This window comes from Scylla paramamosain, chromosome 21 (assembly GCF_035594125.1).
Source record: "Scylla paramamosain isolate STU-SP2022 chromosome 21, ASM3559412v1, whole genome shotgun sequence".
Lineage (NCBI taxonomy): Eukaryota > Metazoa > Arthropoda > Malacostraca > Decapoda > Portunidae > Scylla > Scylla paramamosain.
Window position 1 is genome coordinate 12,493,267 of NC_087171.1, and position 22,500 is coordinate 12,515,766.

General features: G+C 42.7%; 1 protein-coding gene and 1 long non-coding RNA gene across 4 annotated transcripts in view; one reads left to right on the forward strand and one right to left on the reverse strand.

Annotated features, from left to right (window-relative positions):
- Positions 1-22,500, reverse strand: part of LOC135111038 (forkhead box protein L2-like) — a 59,131-nt gene that overhangs the window by 30,902 nt on the left and 5,729 nt on the right. The window lies entirely within an intron of this gene.
- LOC135111043 (uncharacterized) overlaps positions 3,614-22,500 on the forward strand; it is a 129,346-nt gene continuing 110,459 nt past the window's right edge. The window contains exon 1 of the long non-coding RNA XR_010273537.1: positions 3,614-4,877. This is a non-coding gene — a long non-coding RNA (uncharacterized LOC135111043). The remainder of the gene's footprint in view (positions 4,878-22,500) is intronic.

A 22,500-nucleotide genomic window follows, 5' to 3' on the forward strand; every position in this document is an offset into this window, starting at 1 on the left:
ACAACGGCGACAAGAACAACAACAATAACAACAACAACAACAACAACAACAAAAACAACAGCAACAACAACAATAATAATAATAATCATAAGAAGAAGAAGGAAAAAAGAAACAAAGAAGGGAGGAGGAGGAGGAGGAGGAGGAGGAGGCCACGTCATGTGTGTGTGTATGGTTTGGCTGGTGTCTTCACTCACTGACAGCTGTTGTTGTCTTGATTATCAGCTGGAGCACAAGGTTTGATTGAGAGCAGTAATGAGCAGCAGTGGTGACCTTCAAGGTTAGCTGTATCTTTCCCCCTTCAGAGAGGAAAGCTTAGCCAGAGAGTCATACGAGCTCGGCGTTGACAGAGGAAGCGCGCCGTGACGAGTGCTTGGCCGGGTTTCTGGTGGCAGCTGAGGCCTGGTGAAGGGGTGACGAAGGACGGAGAAGGAAGTAGTAGTAATAGTACAATACAGGAAAAGAGGGGGAGCGTGGAAGTGGGGATAGGAGGAAGAACAAGTGGCTGAGGAAGGTACTCATTTATAGCAACAGAGTACTGGCTAATTTGAAAGGGTTTTAAGGTCGAAGAAAACACCTCTAATTCTTGCTTTCTGAAGAGGGTCGTGGTGGAGGGAGGATCTTGCGTGAGGAGTGAATGTTGTAGTGAATTCGAGTTCATGCATCCATCTATGAATATCTGTCACTCGTCAAGATGTATTGATAAAGAACGTGATTATTATTTATATTGATTCCTATTAGAAAGTTCTCTCTCTCTCTCTCTCTCTCTCTCTCTCTCTCTCTCTCTCTCTCTCTCTCTCTCTCATCAGTACAGCAGCAATGGGTGGTGGGCTGCCTGTGGTGGGGAGCAGTGGTGGAGCAGGTGCAGGCCGGCAGTGTAAACAAACATCCTCTAAGGCGAAGTCAAGCAGCTCATGACCACAGCCGTCCACGCAGCTGACCGCCCAACTATGTCAATACCCAGAGGACACCTGCATGTGCCCTCCCAACCCAGCCCAGCCCATCATCCACAAACTGGCGGTGCTGTTTGAGACCCCGAGCTTCTTGGTCATGTACTGTGCTACATAAAGTCTTGACTCATTTGTTATGATGCCTCAGTTATTTTTAGCAAGTATCTATTTTCCTTTGTTGCTAATTTTCAAGCAATGTTAAGAAGAAGCAGCGCCTTTCAATGATGCGTGGTTATAATGAATGAGTAGCATGCGGTGGTAAAATTAACTTACATGGTGTAAAAAATAGACATGCGTAATGTAAAGGGACATTGAAAAGTTAAGATCAGTGAGATAATCCAAGAAGCGCCGCTGTGAAGGTTAGTTCTCTGAAATATATCTCCCACAGAAAGAAGTGTTCTGTTACTACAGCAGTTATCATTGAGCGGGACATTTTCGCGAACAGATTGACGGTTAGTGTCATGAATGTCGTCTTATTTAGCTAACCATTTTCGTTTATCTTACATTCTGTGCGTTGTCCTGAACAGTGATGGTAAGACAGGCAAACAGGCAATGCTGATGACAACTTGTGATGAAGGGCTGCACTGCTATTGGTAATTTCTTATTTCATCTCGAGAGTGAGTAGCGACTGATGCCGTCAAAAGATCACCTTCAAATAATCCAAGTTGTGGTTCACATATTTATGTGATATCAACTGCACCAAAAAAAAAAAAAAAAAAAAAAAAAAAAAAAAAAAAAAAAAAAAATATATATATATATATATATATATATATATATATATATATATATATATATATATATATATATATATATATATATATATATATATATATATATATATATATATATATATATATATATATATATATATATATATACACATAGAAGCGCATATTCATCTATTTTTTACGTATATTTCAAAATAATCCCAGGATGGAAGGATGGGTCATTATGAAAATTATACATCTCCATCATCTCCACATGAAAATTTATTCATGATTATTCAGTCATTTCGGGCAAGTGGATTCCGACTTTCTGACTGAAAATGCTAAACACTGCAGGAAAACGAAGATGATCCCTCTGTCCGGCTATTGCTCCCTCACACTTAATAATTTTTTCTTCCGCCAACCACTCGACTTCCACTGCAGTGTTACTTGTTTGCTAATATTCATTTTTTTATTGCCTTCTCGTTGGAGTAAGTTTAACATCACTTAGGCAGTAATGTGAAATCCACGGTGTGTTGCTCGAATCTGGTGACAAAGGTTTGGTTGCTAAAGTCACAAGACAGTAAGGTTTGGTTCTTCGAGTCACAAGACAGTAAGGTTTGGTTCTTCGAGTCACAGGACAGTAAAGTTTGGTTCCTTAAGTCACAGGACAGTAAAGTTTGGTTCCTTAAGTCACAGGACAGTAAAGTTTGGTTCCTCGAGTCATAGGACAGTAAAGTTTGGTTCTTCGAGTCAAAGAACAGTAAAGTTTGGTTCCTTGAGTCACAGGACAGTAAAGTTTGGTTCCTTGAGTCACAGGACAGTAAAGTTTGGTTCCTCGAGTCATAGGACAGTAAAGTTTGGTTCTTCGAGTCAAAGAACAGTAAAGTTTGGTTCCTCGAGTCACAGGAAGGCTGGTTGGAGTCCTCGCACTTGTGTATGTGTCAGCAATGTGTACTGTGGTGCTCGTCGTGCTAAATGACATGCATATACAAACACACACACAAACAAAATTAAATAAATAACCACATCGATAAATTAATACATTGATAAGAAGCAAAAATACGAAATATAATAGTAGATAAAACAAATAAATAAAATAAAATATAATGCTGAATTAATTTAATTATATTATATGAGTAAATTGATACGAACGTAAAGAGCAAATACCACGATGGATATCACAATAAACATCCACAGTTTGTGTCTTTTTTGCGAGTACGTATTTTCTGCATTGGTGTGTTTATATGTGAGAGGGCAACATGCTTGTTATTATTTGGTATTATTTGGGATGCTATCAGGTTCAAACAGAACTTGTACGGAGTGTGTGCATGTGTGCTTGTGTTTGCTAGCTGTGTTTGGCGTGCACATTAAGCTGGTGACATGCACTCTGCTTTTGGAGACGAGTTGACTCTGGTGCTGGTACTTGTGAGGCGCACGCAAACATTCACGGAGGGACAAATAAACAACTCTCTCTCTCTCTCTCTCTCTCTCTCTCTCTCTCTCTCTCCCTCGCTCGCTCGTTCGCTCGCTCAACGGCAACAATGTGTGTGGTAACGCTGATATTCCTCCCTGAGCTGTCATCTTTCTCACGTGACTCACTCCCATGACGAAGAAGTTGTGCTTGTCTAAAAAAAACACTTCACAAAGGTTATTTGGAATCATGATAACGAAAACAGAAAACTATTGACTCATATTTTTATTGTTTAATGTTAATTCTATTTGTTTATTTAATTACTTATCTGTTTATTTATTTTCTTTGTTGTAGCGGTGTTTGTGATGGACCGAAAACTGTCACACAACCTCGTAGCAGCAATGAAGTCTCTCGTTGCTTCATGATGCTTATTTTCAGGAGTATTTTTAATTTAATTTTCCATTTAATATGACCACTTTTGACAGTTTACAGCCTCTTACCTAAGCTATACATCACAACTATCCCTCTGTTGCATTGGCGAGGAGCCTCATGAACTCTGATACCTGGCGCATCCCTACTTCATTATCTTAACCCATTGATTCAGTGACGAGGGTGATACACGGGAACGTGTGTTGATTACAGTGCAGGGAAGAATAGAGAAGAAAGAACAGTAGGCTGTGCTAGATATACGAACACAGACCGAGGCGGCTATAATTAGATTTATGTGACGTGCGGCTTGTTTTCTTAATCTTGATCTGCTCGACACGTGTCAAAATGGCCCGCCTACCACAGGAGCCTGGCTGCTTATCCGTGAGGCTGTGTATTAGTAACACTTCCATTCACTTATTGGCCCTCACTAAACACATAGCATGATTAATGATACAGTTTCTTAGTAAAAGCGCGTCTATAAATGTATTGAAGCATTGCTAACTTGGAGAACCACCTGTTTTCTTTACAGGTGAATGGTCATTATGCATACTCAGTCACTCAGATTTTGTGGGCCGCGGGAAGGCAACTGAACGGGGAAGCGTGATGTTTAGCGTGCTGGACATGTGGGCTGGTTGCTACCTTCTCAAAAAAATATTTACTTTCGTCTTACTTTTAATATTTATATCATGATGATGCTCATTCTTGGTAACAAATTCGGCCAGGATGACATGACAGGACTGTAACTTCCTTGTACCAGGCCACACGGCGCCAGTCACCCGAGAAAAGTACTTGTCAGCAATACGACTCCATTATATTTACTGATTTAGTCTTCGCTTTCCCTTTTTTTCGTCTCTCTGGCATATGTAACTCCTATGACAATATGCAAAAAGTTAAATAGACAGTAAATTCATAAAGGTAACCAGCTAATAAGATAACACTAGTTAGCCGTTTACCATGACAAAGTCCATGTGAGGATATGCTTATATTTGACTGTTTCAATATAAAAATTGTAATAGAATATATCATGATCAATTCAAGTAAGATATTTCAATTGTCATCATAACCTTAATGTAATACGTTCAGTGAAGGACTACTTTCTTCAGCGGAGGACGTCCTGGTGCTGCTGGTCAAGGGAGGATCAGCCCGATCAGTTGCCTGGTGTGTAAAGTGTGCCCCGTTTGTCTCCGCAAAAAAAAAAAAAAAAAAAAAAAAACGCTTGATTTAGCCTGACGGAAAGTGAATATATCGCATCATTAACCCTCTAATGCTAAGACTAAGTGTTGGTGGGACTGAGACATGTGAAGGAATTAATGGAACGCAGCATACCTACCGTCAAGGTTAGAAGGGAGGAAGGAGGGAAGTCTTATTGCGCTTCCATCACAGGTGAGATTTTTCACTTTTCCCGCCTTGTATCGTACACATGCAGTGGATGATCACAATGAATGCTGCGTGACGGGCGGCAAACGCCGCTGAGTGGGAACAGCAAGTGAAGGCATCACGCGTGCCCCAGGGGTCGTCCAGAGAAATCTAATAAAGCGTAATATGATCCGTAAAGTGCCGCGGGCCAGTTCGTCATTACAACTCAGCGCCGTGAGATAACGCTGCCGTGAAATACACCCTGCGCCTTGCGTTGAAACGGTGCTGTGATTAGACTGGTGGCCACGCTGGAAAGTGGCCTTATTTATTATTCCTTAAAATGGAAGGAATGGGTTTTGGGTAAGGTATTACATGTAAGGGATCATGTGCCCGACACATGATTCCTTAGCACACCATGCCTCCCGGCGTCTCCCAGGTGCAATAATGAGTTGTAAACAAACACGTGTTTCGCGTCCCTCCGCGGTGATGAAGGATTCTCTTGTGTGTGGGACAGGCGTCACACTTCCTGGGCTCCACCGGCGCCGTCACGCCTCGCCCTCACGCCTCGCCCTCACCCCTGACGGTATGTACCCTTCTCTTTACTCCTACGCCTGCATGTCACTTACTGATGCATTACCATTTTGTACTGTAATACGAAACTTTCAATTTTTTGTTTTTGTTCCAGGGACTTAGAGGTTGGTGGAGCCTGGTACGGGAAGTGTGGAAGACGTGAGGTTGTTAGAGCCAAGTACGGGAGGTGTGGAAGACGTGATGTTGGTAGAGCCAAGTACGGGAGGTGTGGATGACGTGAGGTTGATAGAGCCAAGTACGGGAGGTGTGGAAGAAGCGAAGTGTTCAGTGCTCACATGCGGATGTAATGTAACTGGCGCCATTACTGTATGGTAATGTTTAAGTAGTTTATTAAAGTACCCGGATATATCCATGACACCGGTACCGATGTGTTGCAGGAGGTGACAGGCTGCTCACATTGTAGGTCTTCAGCACGTCTGCAGGCCAGTGCCGCGGTGGCATGCTTCCCGTGTTGTTAAGCTTTGTCACTACAGATCAAGTTCTCGCTGGTGCATCATCATTTCACTTCACCTTGATGGTGGAGTCATTGGTCATGCAAAGGGCGCTGCACTCCGGGGTCATGCCGCATGTCCGAGGTTTGGGGTCAGGCCAGCCAGCCCTTCTAGGTGAATAATTTGCGATAAGGAAAATACTTGACGCAGTAGGTTTGCCATCTCGAGCACGTCACATCACTTCTTTATCTTCATCACTGCTCATAATTTCTCATGACTTTCACAGTTGATAGCATTTTCATAAGACAATCTTTCATTTAGTCTTCCATGAGGTCTTAGTATTTATATCCTTAGCCACAGAACATTATTTTGTTAGCAGATTGGCGAGATGCTTCGAAATATCTGAGGACAGACAGGCAAAGGCCATTGCATACACTGTGTACACGACATTGTAGCAGGTAGGGGCGACGGGCGGGTAATGAAGCGTTGGGCCTTGCATTCTTGCAGGCTCCAAGAAATGAAATAGAGCTGATAATTTCTTGATACAAAATGTAAATCACGAAGTAATTAATGGAATAGAATACAAATTAAGAATAATAGCACACACACACACACACACACACACACACACACACACACACACACACACACACACACACACACACACACACACACACACACACACACACACAAGTGCCCGCACATAATAACACTTACATTTACGGACATGCATATGTAACCAAGGGGTGCAGGTTGTCGGTGAGTAAATGGAAAATGTGTGTGTGTGTATGTGTGTGTGTGTGTGTGTGTGTGTGTGTGTGTATCGCATCCTCGTGTTGGCGCCTAGAGATGCTTTCATCATGGGTGATGGCGGCTTGGTAGGGCATGGCAGACAGAGGAAGTGGGACGGAGGTGGTGCAGAGGCGTGGGTGGCAGGCGGCAATAAATTAACCTGGCATGAAAATCTCTTGAGGCGTCGAGCCCTGCGTAGATAGGAAGGTTCGTGAGTAAGGTGAAGGCAGTAAGGCGATCCGTGGTGTTAGTGGGCGTAGATAAGTCCGACCCTCAGACTTAATAGTACCTTGAGTGGGCCACGGTGAATACAGTGTTCATCGGGGCACCACTCCCTCCCGCACGGCCCTGCTCATACCATCACCACTACTACTACTACTGCTCTCTGTCCACTAAATCATCTTATTATGTAAACACGTGTCAGGGAAGGTGAAGCCCAGCCACCCAACACAGAGCAGCACAAGCCTCAAAGACGGCCATTGCTACCATCTTTTTCAGCTTTAATACTCTAGATAGTTATTCTCCCATAGCGTAGTTTCATGCTGGGAAATCGAAGTCTCTCAAGCCCTTTGAGGTTTGTTCTAGTTCTATTTGCAGTTCCTTGATTTGTGCAGTGAAATTAAAGACTAGTAAGAATTCAGTGTTGGTCTTTCAAATTCCCTGTAATCCTATGTAATTCTTTAAGTCTTTCTTCTCCTGTTTACTTACGTCCCATCTTCCTTCCTGTTATCATGCTCTCTAATTTTTTGCTTTTCTTCTTATCTGTGCTATTTTTTTTTTTATCATCGTTCTATTTGCTTCTCCCTTTTATCCTCATTCTTTTTTTTTTTCTTTTGTCGTATTTATCTTTTTTTTTTCGTCCCCGTTGTCTTCATGGTTTTCCTCCTCCTCCTCAACCACCGCCGCCATTTCATCTAAAATAAGTACATTTTCTACACGTATTTCCTTATTGTTAACTCCTTGCTTCTTTCCTTCCTAAACCCTCTTCATCTCTCCACACCTTCGTCATCCTCCGTTTCTTTTATATCACAATATGGATGCATTACATTTTTTACCTGTGAAATCTTTCAGAGTGGACGACAGTATTTGATATTTGATGTCTTCAACAATTGTTATTCTAGATATATACAGTATACGAGTATATATTTTTCATACCGCTATGTTACGCGCATTTCTCTCCCCTATGCACATCAGTTTGTTTTGCATAATTCCAACAAAGCATCCGTGGTGATGATAAGTTTGCGTGTTCGGTGATGGTGGTAAGGGAAATTCGTACAGAATGAGCAGTGGACTTGTTTGTTACCGTGTTGAGTTGCTGCTTCAGTTCCGCAGCCGGTTTGCCACCAAGACATTTTTTTCCCTTCTTGCACCGTTTAGCAGAACAACGCATATATTGTACCTGTATTGCCGCTGGTGCTCTTTGTAATTTTCAGCATTTCAGGAGGATGTTTACGGGAGGGGAGCAACACAAGGCAGAGTTTGTTGTCACTATTGTTGTTGTGGTTCCCTTGTTGCTGACTTTCGAGTACATACCTGTGGGTTTAGAAACACTGCCTGCTACTTTGTCTCTCCAGTGTATGTGTGTGTGTGTGTGTGTGTGTGTGTGTGTGTGTGTTGGCGCCCTTTGTTGAACAGCAGACTTAAAATGATTAATGGTAATATCCCTCTCTCTCTCTCTCTCTCTCTCTCTCTCTCTCTCTCTCTCTCTCTCTCTCTCTCTCTCTCTCTCTCTCTCTCTCTCGCTGCATGGACTCATGCACGAGCAGCCTTGAGGGGCGGCGCAGGTCTTCGTGCACGACCATCAAGGTGTCCTTGAAGTCATCGTCTAGTCAGGCAGAGGAAGGTGGCTGCTGCGACACTTCGCTTTTGTCAGGTGGTGCATTTTTTTTTTTTTTTTGTGCTTGGCAAAATATAAGTGACATTTTGGTGTATACGGGTTTGGTTTATAGTTTTGAACATACTCGTCTGCGTTAGATGTATTGCTCCCGATCAGCTTTATCGGAACTCAATCAACAAAGGAGACAGAGTCATTTCTCATTGTGTTAATAGTGGCTGGGATCATGACCTGGGCTCTCCTAGAGCATTGCCTGCATGCAGGGTGCTTGCTTGTCAGGTTTCGGTGGGTGCATAGCAGCTGCACAGCGGACAAGCACCAAGACCCCGTTGTTGTACGTGCTTGGTCAGGGGTTTGTGGCTGACTGGGGGAAGGGAGCATTTTTTGCTGCTCTGCTTGTACCGGCTAATAAAGCAATAAATTTCAACCGATAGTGCTTGCATGCTTGGCAGATGAATTTGGACGAGAGAATATTGAGTTTTGCTTGGAACTTGTAATGTGTGTATTAGAGAGCGTCATCATCACTGCAAGCATCGGAAAGGTTGCTCTCACCGCAAGCGTCCATGAAAGCGTGGTTTCCCGTCTAAAGAGCGGGATTTTTAAGTCCAGACAGGGTCACGCTTGTTCTGCCGAGGCTGTGGGGAGGGTTAAGCATCAAGGCCAGTTTTGCCGCCTGCCTAGGAGTGGAGTGGAGTTTATAATACTCGTGTTTGTCATACGGATTATATATAGAGAGAGTAAGGGAAGCAGTGGGGGACTGCCGCCAAACAGTAGATAGTGGACAAAACGGTGTGACCTTGCTAACTTTATAATCGCCCTGGCAGACAGCTGATTCATGGAAGGGGGCGGAGAGCGGGAGGTCAGAGAGGTGCTTGCTGAAGTCAGAGGTCGAATCTCGGAGACGGACGATGACGCTTGTTGCGGAGGGACGTCCTTTTGTTGCTGCTGCTGCTGCTGCCAGGCCTGCTGTCCTTCCTCTGCGCTATGGAGGTGGTCGTAAAAAGGATTGTGTTCTCGATGACACACTAAAGGGCCGCCCATTACGCGCGGCGGAGGGTCGACGACACAGATTAGCACAATACAGTCGATGCCCCGTAAGTAAGGTCTGCGCCAGAGTTCAGTAGGTGTTCGCTGCTGAGATTTACACCAGTGGTAAGTCCGTACTTCCCCTGCTCAGTCCACGCTTACGTCTTGGTTCATCGTTTCTCGTGTTCTTTTCACTTATAAACGTTCACTGTGTCTGTCCTGAGCTTCATGTCAGTCTTATTATAATAAAGACACGCTATTGTACTTATGGTGAAAGAGATAAATAACTTAGAACAAGTCTTTTATGTTTGTGAATCTGTCTCTTTTGCATGCCCGTCTGCTTGCCTGTGTGCGTGCGAGCGTGCGTGCGTGCTTGCGCGCGCCGCGTGCGTCGTCATGCGTGCGTATATGTATATTCACGTGCGTCCGCGATTATTTACATACATGCGTGCGTGTCAGCCTCTTCTCATTAAATAGAAAAAAAATACTGGAGGGCAGGCGGCGCTCCGTGGAGGGCAGTGACGGCCATGACGTCACTGCATGGCTCCTACCTTCCCCTCCCCTCTCTCACCACCACGTCCCCTCTCTGTATCCTCCTCCCGCCCAGCCCTCTCGCTTCTCCCCGCTCCCTCCTCGATTCTCTATAACCATAAACAAGGCGGTGGGGTTGGCACTGGAGAAATTAATCTGATGGTGGGCAGCGTGAGTCATCCAGGACTGGCGATCTAGGGTGCGTGTGGCTTGGGTCCTGATGCATGGGCGGCGGTGGGCGGGTGTGGTGTGGATAGGTTCGTGTCTGTGTGAGGTAGGCGGCGGTGGGATGCGATGGGTTTGTGATGATGGTGATTGTGGTGAAACTGTGCTTGGTTGTAGTGTGATTGTGGTGGTGAAGGGGTGTATGTGTGTGTGTTATGGTGATGGGTGTAAATTTGAAGTGTATTTTTTAAGATATAGATTTTCTTAGGGTAGTTGACACACACACACACACACACACACACACACACACACACACATGGCAGAGCAAAGAGAATAATTACGAAAGGAAGCTGCAGGTATCTCTTTAAAGGCAAAGGCCAATAATAGTCATAAGTGCATACATATATTCTGTACATACATACATACATACACGCACCAACCTGCACGCGTAAAGATACATCGATAAATGGAACACTGAACACAAACATCCGCAGAAACGTACATTCTCTCACTCATTTCGCCTCAACTCTCTCTCTCTCTCTCTCTCTCTCTCTCTCTCTCTCTCTCTCTCTCTCTCTCTCTCTCTCTCTCTCTCTCTCTCTCTCTCCAAAATACAAAAAAAAAAAAACTATTCTACACTCAACAATACTTTACAGGAAAACACCATCTAGGTTAAGTCACTTCAGATTAAATTAAGAAGTTCCAAAAGAAATGTTGGTACTATCCAGCGCAAACTTACTAAGAGAGAAAGAGAATGTGTGAGAGAGGACCATATTCTGAAACACTTTTGCGTCTTACCTCCACTGCTTTCCAAAATCTCTAGTTGAAGCTACACGGAGGTTTAAGGGTGTTTTTACGGTTTTAGTAACAAATTAACTAGCTTTCTACTCGGCTAATCATCTCCGTGGCCATAGAAAATAGTCGTGGTGAGAGAGCAAAGCGTTTCTGAATATGGGCCAGAGTCTTATGGTGGTGATGTGTGCATGAGAGAGGAAGCAGAACCATGGTGTTGACACTAAAACTATATATGGTTATAGTGAATTGTTGAGTTGCGTGCAGTTGCGTGCATCATTCACCTCTACTGTGTTTGGAGTTTTCTATCAATAGTAAGTCCATCATTTGTCAGGTTTTATAAGGAGATTGTCAGCGGATCAAAGGACTTAAGACTGAGGAAAAAGCAAAACATTGTAGAGGGGAGTGTAGGAGGTTGCTTGACTTACAACCACGACTGTACAAGGTAACACAATATATTAAGAGTGCTCGAGCTTAGTAGTGGTAGTGTTATTAGTGTATACGTGTGTTGTGTGGATGTATACTTACAAAGGGAAACAGGGGCATGTTACTGAAGGATAATGGACACAACCTTAATAGAGCGTGAGTGGTAATGGAGGCATTCTCAATGGAACAGTTCCACAGTCTTTTAAGTTTCCGAGCAAGCGCCCGAGCAAATGGGAAGGCTGAATAGGTTTTGTTGGTTAGTCAGCAAACGAAAAAGGGTGACTGTGGAACTGGCGCATGTATACATCTGTTACATGGACGTGAATTTGTGCGGGGAAACCGAAGTATTATACTGAAGGTCATGGAGATGTGGCCGTGAGGCCAAGGGGCAGCTAGCTGGGTCGCGAGGAACAGCTGTGTGATCACGGGGTCTTTACTGGCGTGGGATTCATAGACATGACGGAGGACTCACGCACAGGAGAAACAGTAGCCTGCAGCACCACCCCCACCAAGCCTCCCAGCTCCTGCTACCCACCCTTCCTTTGTGCCCCTTACTGCCTGCCCACCCACTCACCCATCCTCTCTAGCCCTGCTTCACCCTCGGCCCACTTTCACCCCTCCGAGCACCTTCACAGTTTGTTACGGAAACACTGGCACAATATTTTCCTTACTAGTTTCAAGTTCCACTCACGATTCTTTGGTACTTTTCAAGCGATCGATGGTACGGTCGCAAAATTTCATTCAAGGGGTTTTGTTTTAGCTTACGTAATTTGTAGCTCTAGAAAATTTTGGAGGGAACACAGGAGGGAAAATAGGATTGGAACGAAACGTGTTATTTTAAGGTGAGAACCATAATCAGAGATAGATAAATAGATAGATAGATAGAGAGAGAGAGAGAGAGAGAGAGAGAGAGAGAGAGAGAGAGAGAGAGAGAGAGAGAGAGAGAGAGAGAGAGAGAGAGAGAAATCTGAACGGTTGTTCACATAATTTGAATACCGCAGTCTTTCTCTTCCCGCTCTCCATGAAAGGAATTTCCTGAGGAAACGGGATTCCTGAAATAACGATGAATCAACACAGTAATCTCGACTTTGTGTGTCGATGCATAACCTTGTAACAAACGAGAAAACATGAATTTTGATTACTATGGAAACCGATAGGATGATACAAACGTGAATAATCTTGGAGTGACGGTCACCAATGTTATGAAGAAAGAGCGATGCACATACGAGAACATCAGCTTCTGAGTGAGTGATTTACAGCCGATTCATTAAACATTCGGGTTACTGGCCAGTAACCCGAATTCCGAGAAAACGATTCATCAAAGACACTCGAGTCCGAAACATTCAGGAGAGAGCGCCGTAATTCGAAGACCTTATTGGAACTTCGGGCGAGAAAGCTTCGGGAGCCAGACACCTTCCGAAAGCATCGGCTAATTCCATTTGGAAAGGTTTTACTCTCCGATTCACGGTAGAAAAGTATCGCAACTGTACAAATATATTTGATAACTAAATTTGCGTTTTTTTATTACACTAATTCAAAGATTAAATCCCATGATTTCAGCCTTTTAAAAGAATGCAACTGAACGAATTGGTGGCGAGCGTCCTGCACGCGCACCTGATGAGCATGGAAGAGTGAATGCATGTTATTATTATTCTTTTTATTATTATTATTATTATTATTATTATTATTATTATTATTATTATTATTATTATTATTATTAATATTTGTGTGTGTGTGTGTGTGTGTGTGTGTGTGTTATCAAAGAAGACTTTGATAACTAATATGCTAATATCTCTAATGCATATTAACCAAGTCAATATCTTGCTTCCGTTCTAATGAGATTGATAATTTCAATGAAATAAAGAGACGGACGCTCACACGGTTTCTTATAAAATATCTACGTAATCTATTGCGGGGCATGAAGACATGGAAAACTGTGACTGCTATAAAAACTCCAATGTTGTATATAATTTCTATTTTCAAAATTTACATTTTTCTTTTCAATTTCTTTCTTATTCATCTTTGTAATGAACAAAAATTGAGAAACGGCGTGTAAACATAGTTATTTACGTTGTTATTGTTGTTGTGCAATTAATTAATTAATCCTCACGGCCAGTTCGGGGTTCGGTGCCTGACGTCCGGATTACGGTTCCGAGGCTTACCTCCCGAATGTTTAGTGAATCGGCCGTTAGTGAGCACACATAGGGCATGCATATGTAGATGTCACCGGTATTATGAAAAAAAACTATGCACAGACGAAAACATCAACGGTGGCGTGACTTAGTGAGCACACCGGTAGAGGGCATGCATAGGTGCGTCTTGATTCACTGCTCCAGGTGACCTCGGCCGTCCTCGCTAGCCACAACACACCGCCGTTATTCGTGTCGTGGGCGCGAGGAACAGTATAAAGGTGACCTGAGAGTTATTACATGCTGTTGCTGGGGCCCATGTAGGCGATGGAAGAGTTTCGATTAAAGGCATCACTAGTCTGTGCAGGACGCAGGAGGCTTAAGTTGTCGCTGCTTTAATTGATTTGAGAATAAGTCTTAATAAATATGAGGAATATCTTGCTCCAGTTGTATGGGTTTTGGTTGTTATGAAACTACTGAAGTGTTCGTGATTATCAGCCACTCACACTGAACGACTTTATGTGTGTGTGTGTGTGTGTGTGTGTGTGTGTGTTTGTGTGTGCGCTTGGGTGCGTGCGTGTGTTCATGTGTTATGGGTGTGCGTACCGGCTAGTCATCGAGAAAGGAATGTCCCGTGCATTTCACAAGGAGAGGAAATCGTGCATCCTGTTAATAAAAGCCTAGAAGGAAAGCTATTGTAGGAACTTATTGCATGACTGTTGTGAGGAATGTTGCGTGGAAGGAAGTATGTATTGAAACTTGTCTGTCCGTGAATGTATGGATGTATTTTTTTGTTATAGAATTAAGTCTAGAACACTCATAGCAGAATGATTTAGTCTTTTTTGGTCCAGGTTTTACTCATGGACATTAAGCCTCAGACAAACTATTTGCTTAGTTACAGTTTCCCTTCCCATGGTCTTCATGCGCAGTGATATTAGCGGACTCTCATTTCTATTTTCTGTTCCTTACTAATGCAAGAGGTAATTCTCTTCTTCCCTACACTAGTCAGATCAGGAGCAATGCTTCATTTAATATTTTTCACCTTCCCGTAATTTATGCTGCTTTAAAAGAGTGTCAAGATATCAAGGAAAGGAAGCTAACCTTACCCATGAGGGAAATATTTTCCCTAAACTTTTCTGAGAATTTTCCCGGGTATAATTGTAGTTCCTTAGTTTTGTATTTCTCTCTGTCTCTCTCTCTCTCTCTCTCTCTCTCTCTCTCTCTCTCTCTCTCTCTCTCTCTCTCTCTCTCCCTATAACCAGTATGGTATGAACAGTATCATATAACACTTCATCGTGGCTCCCTTTACAGTAATCTATAATTTTCATCAAAGAGAACACACCATTATGTGATATCAAAATACTTCATTGTAGTGTGTGGTGTGGCAACATTTAATGGAAGAGTAACGTTACGCGTGTGGCAAGATGTGCGTGTTGTGTGCAGAATACAGAATCGTGAATAAACAAGAAGGCGAAATTCTGGTGATGAAAGACTGAACGCCTGGTGAGCGCGTCCTAATCAGTCCAATTAGTCATGCTGTTCGTGTCCATTAATACAGCTGCAGCTTTATTGCTCAAAGAAATTATACCCATTAATTATCTCGCCGTGATGTCTGCTACAGATGGTACAGATGGTGTTTGCTTTACCTGTTATGCGCACACACGTCAATATTTTGTTTGACGTTTTTGTCTCCTCCTTTAGCTGTTTTGTTTTCTTTTTTTCTCTCTCCTCCTTTAGCATTATATATAGCGTGGAGTTTACGTAACCATAATTAATTTGAAATGTAAATATACTGATAAATTCATGCTGATTAGTTTGTCATCTCGATTTGGTGTGTGTGTGTGTGTGTGTAAGCGTGCAAGACCACCCTGGCAAGCGTGGTGCAAAGGGAGGGAGTGGTGCGATAGTTGGTTAAAAAGGAAATGATGAAGTTGTTGCAATTTTATTTACTTTTTTTTTTTTATGGTTTGGTAATACCTTTCTTGTTGGTGTGTACTTGTCAGCCTCGTGCTCATCTGTCATTTTACTGTATTGCATCCAACCTTATTTCATACAGACAGTAGAAGGAAAACTTCTCTGTTGTATTTCATGAGTTTATCAATATTGTATATTTCGATATATATATATATATATATATATATATATATATATATATATATATATATATATATATATATATATATATATATATATATATATATATATATATATATATATATATATATATATGGTATTGGCCATGGACTGGATACATAAAAATAGTTGTGGTCTCGTAATTTTGCATATATTATCTCTTTGTACCGCAATACACGTTCACTGTCAAGCGCCAAGCAGTATAGAGCCATACAAATTATTCACGCACACGGCTGCACAGAAAGGGAGCTTCGCGGTGTCGAATCTCCGCCTTCCTGTGTCGACAGTTTTATCGTGTTAAATAGGAAAGCGACATGACCCTATCGCTATGATCCTCTCCCTGGTGGATATATGAATGTGCTCATGAAAATAAAGGAAAATGTAATGCTGATTCTTCTGTTCATGTATTGCTGTTGCAGAATTCTTGACACCTTGCTTGAGTTCCTTTATATGAGACATTTAAGAAGCGTCTGTCACTAAATTACTGAACATTACCATCGGCAGTATCCAGGATCACGTCATCAGGACCTCCGTCGGTGTAGAGTTTCACAAGGATACTACTGAGTCTTGATAAAACGTACATTAATTAATAACAACACGGTCGAGGCGCCAGTGTCTTGTTTGCATTCTTTTCCAAGCCACGGAAAAAAACACAGCCGTTATCAAGCTCATAGTTAACGTGTGGCTCTACAAATATTTTCAGAGGCTCAACACTGTTCGACTTTACTTTTCTGTATAAATAGCTGGTGTTTGTGTTAGGTATGTCTTCTCATTAGTGGTTCTGGTGTCACTGGTTTTCCTTCCCGCATCTTGCAAACCACGGGCAAAAATTGATATGACCCCGCATACCTGACCTGTATGACGCAGCTCATTCACGCCTACGACAAGAGTTTGTGCCATCATTTTGTCTAGTGATGCCCAAGTCGAGGCGTTTGGACGACATGTTACCTCTCTCACTGCCTTGAGTTTTGAGTTTGAGCGCCGCTTCTGTACTGGTTTTCCTCCTTCAGTTCAGGTAATGTCTGCGCGCATGACATGTCTTCTTTCTTAGAGCCGTGTTCCTAGTAAATGTTTCATCTTTTCTCACTACTTACAACAGAGTATAGTGGGGGTTAATCTAAATGCGTTTATCTGATTCTAGTGATAGTTTAACGAAAATCATATATTAGTGATAGGAAAACACTCATAAGATCTCGACGAATCGTATATGTGGCCTTAAAAAGTAGTAATAAGAGAACAAAGTGTTTGAAAATACGGACGTCATTGTTGCGATTTAACTTCTAAGAAACAATAAATGAGAGAGAGAGAGAGAGAGAGAGAGAGAGAGAGAGAGAGAGAGAGAGAGAGAGAGAGAGAGAGAGAGAGGGTGTTTTTGCTTCCTCCCTCACTTGCCTACCTGAGTTGAGTGCTGGGCGATTCTGATTGATGATCAAGTCTTGTGTCTGTGTGCAAGGTGGTGAGATGTGATGATAAAAATATTCTTTAGTTAAACACTATCAAATCACGATATTCAAAGAGGATATTAAAAGACATGCCATATCATCTTGGATCTGCCTCTATCTCCCCCAGCCTTTCTCTCTCTCTCTCTCTCTCTCTCTCTCTCTCCTCACATTATACCGCACAACACCACAAAGCGCACATACAAACATCCTCACTCACAAGAAAGCATGTACGAAATTATTTGCATTTTTGTACAAATTAAGGGGCTTAAAGGCCACAGAAGTGTCAAGCAACGAACAGCTTTGAACATCTTGAGTCGTGTGGAGGAAGGAGTATGCAAGAAGTATGGAAGTTTGTTTTCACAGTTTCAGTGGATGATAAGTGTGCGCGTCCAAGCTTTGTGTGGTAGCAATGGGAGCGTGAGAGTGATGTAGTACCTGGGTGATCAGAGGCTTGTAAATATTATCATAATTTGGCAGCACGAAAACGATATATTTTATAGCGAAATTGGTCATATGTCTTAAATTTAATAGGCAGTTGTCTTAGGTAGAAGGAAGGAAGGAGAATGGAGAGAGACATTTGATTCATTACACAGGTTATTAGCATAGGTCTGGGGGGAATGAATGTGTTGCATCGTGTAGCAGTAAACCATGGTGTTATTATTGAAGTGAAATTCCACATTACCTTACATGTAGAGAAATAGTTGGCTTTTGGTAGCGGTTATATTTCCGTCACCTGTCCTCTATTGGTAATTTGTTATGCAGTGTTTGCTCGGGACAGTAAGAAATGTTATTTTTGTCAGGTTCCCGTCCGTGTGGTGCTGTATCAGGTGAAAATTTATTGCGTTTGCCTCTGCAGTATTCACTTCGGCCCAACGCTTTTCAATTATTCAAGAAGCTTACTGAATTTTGCAGCCTCGTATGGTTTCGCATCACGCTTGGCACTCCTAGTTTGGGGGACCCTGGAACTGAGGGCCTTCGCTTGTACTATGTTGTGTTCTCAGTCTTCTTCATATGTGAATTCTACGCACGAAGATTCCTCCATGAAAATTTCTCTTCAAATAATCCACCTACTTTTCTGTCTCCTCCTCCTAGCTACATGCTATAGATTACAGTATAATCCTTTCCCTTACAAAAATATGATCGTTAACTTAATATAATTCCCCCAGAGATATCCAGAAAAAAATGAATAAATAAATAAACTGATGTGATATTGAATGAAAATCAGCAATGTCGAAATTTAATCTTTCATCGTAAGAAAGTGCAGGTAAAAATATCTTTTCGTTACTCTCACTTCAAGAGAGGAGAAAATGAACAGTTCCGGAGTACGCAGTCTGTCGTAGCTGTATTGGGAAGGGGACCACCTGCCTTTGCGATGAGTTATGGAATTAAAAATTAAAAGTGAGTGGAGTGTCCGCACCTCCACCGCTCACTCCTTTCATTATTCTACAGGTGGAGGGGAACAAGCGTGCTGGGTTTGAGGAGTGCTTGACTATTCTTTCCAGCGAAGGAATAAGTCATCACATCAGTAACACACACCAGCACGGGTCGCCAGTAGTGCCTGGAGAACCTCTGCATGCCGCCACCTTTTCTATGGTTTAATTGAAGGACGGAAGGAAGTGTCCAAGTGTCCACACTGCTGCGGTACGACTATTAGCAGATGTATTCATTCTTGTAGACAGAGAGATCGAAGCAGTTAGGTTTGTGTATGAGAGAGAGAGAGAGAGAGAGAGAGAGAGAGAGAGAGAGAGAGAGAGAGAGAGAGAGAGAGAGAGAGAGAGAGAGAGAATAGTAGTCCTGTATATTCTTGCGCCAATTGTTTGGGTGACTGGGGGGGTGACCGCAGCCTGGGATGGTGCACAGTACACTGCGTGTAGTCGTCGAGGTCTTCTTGGAATGCCTCATTTGGGCATCGAACGCTTGGTGAAATATGTGATGTAATGGACACAACTGTTACGTCACTTCAAGAGGTCAGGTAATCAGGCTAAGCCCGTCCCTGAGATGGCAAATAACTGTGTTGCTCCCAAACAGCACAACCAACACAACACAATGGTCAGTGTGATGACTGTCTGGGCATCACTGACCTGGAGCGACGTTTTGCAACATTCTCATACTGCTGGAATTATCGGTTCAGCTATACAGTGGTAAAAAATAAATAAATAAATAAAATAAAATAAATAAATAAAATAGATAAATAAAAAAACTCAGGGATTGTATGCTGACTGGAAATTGAAGTTATGGACAGTACTACCATTTTTGAATGGGTGTCTATGCAAAGAACAGTGTTTCATGACTCGTAATGTGCCAGAAGTCAACCAGTCAGGAGAAATATAAATACAAAGAAAAATATAATAAAAACGAGCATCACTTTATAAATTTTAGGACATTGACACTTTGCGGTGCTCAAGTTCTTCCGTCATAAGCTTGCTGTAATAACTTTGATAACGCAGAAGTGGAGAAATGAAAAGTGGTATATAGTGAATCTTCGATGTTGTAGCTTGGAAGATGTGGATACTTGGTGGTGGTGGTGGTGGTGGTGGAGCAGGCAGGCGTGTGTGCGCAAGGTTGGTAGTGGTGGTGGTGGCTGGGTGGAAAGTACGAGCGAAGAAAGCAAGGGGAGTAAAGACATGTAAGCCCGATAAGAGTGATGATGGGAACCTGACAGAGCAATGCCAGTGTGTTTATGTAAATGGATGCGTTGTTGTTGTTGTTGTTGTTATTGATGTTGTTGTTGTTGTTACTCTTCTTCTTTTTCTGTCGTATTATATTCAGTGAAAAAATATAGTAAAAGCACTAGTTTTCTTCCATAAATCGTTTACGCATGACAAATTGAAAATATGATATAAAAAAAAAAAATAAATACATATATAAATGATAAAAAAAAAGAATAAATAGGGAACATAATTTCAAACTGCCATGTAGAGACATTTGCTAATAAACACATCAGCTGGCCACCCTCTCTTTATCACTACATTTAATATATCGCTCGGTGCTCTTGGAATGGTTGGATTTGTGGGAGTCCAGTTTACACCTAATCTTGGAATCACTATGAAACAATGCTTTCCACTCATAACACTCTTGATTCTCATACTTTCCTTCTCTCTGGTTCGATTCTCAGTGATGAAAATATATCGCAGCCCGTCACGTCTTTCAGAAATAGGTGTTTGTTGAGGGTTTCCCATAAAGGCGACCTATTATTATCAGTTACAAAGTGTATGCAATAAACTCACCGCTGTCAGTGTCTGTTGACATTCTAACGCTTGCCGCGGTGCACTGTATGGAATGTATGTTGATTTCATAAGTATAGTATTGTTTCCAGAAGTAGATGACCATTTATGCCCATTAGTTCCACAAAGTTTATACTTAATTTGTGTATAAATAATGAAGAACCGGAAAATGTAAAATTAAATCCATACAGAACAATATAAACCTGATAATGTCTGCATTTTAAAACTAATATAGTAGAGTTGTTGGGTTGTATGGATGCGTGAGTTTGTTGGGGAGCAGTCTTCGGCGCTCAGTTAATGACAGGTGGATCTTTCAAGGGGTTCACGGAGGGGCGGAGAGGGAGAACGCGGCGTATCATGAAGCCGTTGATTGATCACGCTGGAAAACTACCCACACACACACACAACACACACAACACACACACACATTGTTAGTCACTATACAAATTTATAGGCATCGCTAAGCTCGTCGTCACTGTTCATAGGTGTTTAATACAGTTTTACCCTCACGATGATTAAATATGTATCTCGACGTGACTCCCTCACTGGCCGCTGTCGTCCTCACGCCCGCTCAGGCACAGTGAAATGTCTGATGTGTAATTAATACCGATTGACATGGAGGTGGAACTGAACCATTCGTCATGTGGCATTCATAACAATGGATGCTGATGAAACGATCTAGAAGCACCCATCTTGTGGTCCGTGGAGCATGCTCGCCTAGCTTATGATTGATCAATTATCATCTGTCTCCAGTGTTCACTAAACAGTCACCTTGAATGACTTGGCTCGGCAGCAAGTACCATCAAAACATGTTCTGTAAACTGATGATGGTAAAACAGGCAACAAAACCAGTGCCGAATTCATATGAATTATGACTTTCAATTTAATTTTTAATTGCTTTATTGTTGGTTATTAAATATTCGTAATACAATACTCGACGTTTAGGTAGTGTAAGGTACACACATTTCAAGGAAACTGCTCTTGGTGGTGACAAGAATGCTAATCGCACTGGCCTGTCAGTGCCCTTGCTTGTCCGATATCTTTCTCCCTCTGACTTCCCGTTTAAATGCATTAATAGTAAAGAAATTCGCTTAAAGCAAAGGTAGCGAGCAGCACGCCGCCCTGGAGCGTCATCGTCTCCGGGGAGGAACGCACAGGTCAGGCAGGGCGTAGCTTGGTTTCGGTGGGTGCTGGACAAAATATAATGGTCCATTACCTCACCTTTTTCCACGCCCCACAGCGGGCCAGCGTCCTCGCGTGCTTCCCTCGCTGCGGGGAAACGGATGAGGAGGCGCTCCTATTGTGCCGTTGGGTGTCGTGTGTAATGGTGCTCCACGGCTTGAACACCCGTGTGATCTTCGGCGAGGGAGGGCCGCCAGGCTGAATAGGTTGAGTCCGCGGCGTGGATACAGTTGCCGCCGCCTTGTCTTTTTGTAACCTTACGTTTGCTTCTGTTAATTGATTCTGAATCACGGGATATTGAGTTTTCGTTCCCTGTACGTGGCATTCGTGTGAAGGGCTGGTCCGTTTGGGCTTGTTACATGTTCATGTAGTCCACACAGCTGTAGCGATCGCTCCCCAGCCAAATGATTGTATAATTTCCCGTATTTTGTAATCAGACATATAACATTCGAATGTTCACTTCTATAGAGAATATGTGAGAAGCAACCGTCATCATTATAGTATAGTTAATGAGCGGGAATGGTTATGTTGCAAACAGGAACTGACATGAGACGCGTTTCTTCAAGCATAATTACACAGCATTCCTGGAATAGATGGCACCAACATGCTGTGTCACCGCCACCACCAACACCACCACCACCACCATCACCACCACCACCACCACCACCACCACCACCACCACCACCACGTGCTGTATCCGTAACAACTCAATGTCCGGTATCCGTAACAACTCAATGTCCGGGTCCAGGGGTAAGGAACTGCGGGCGCCAGAGCATGCCAGTACTACATGCACCCTCCATGGTGTGCAGCAACATCAAACCACCCGTAGCTGGACAGAGAGAGAGAGAGAGAGAGAGAGAGAGAGAGAGAGAGAGAGAGAGAGAGAGAGAGAGAGAGAGAGAGAGAGAGAGATTGGTATACGATGGTATGTTGCCGTGAGCAGGATGGAAGC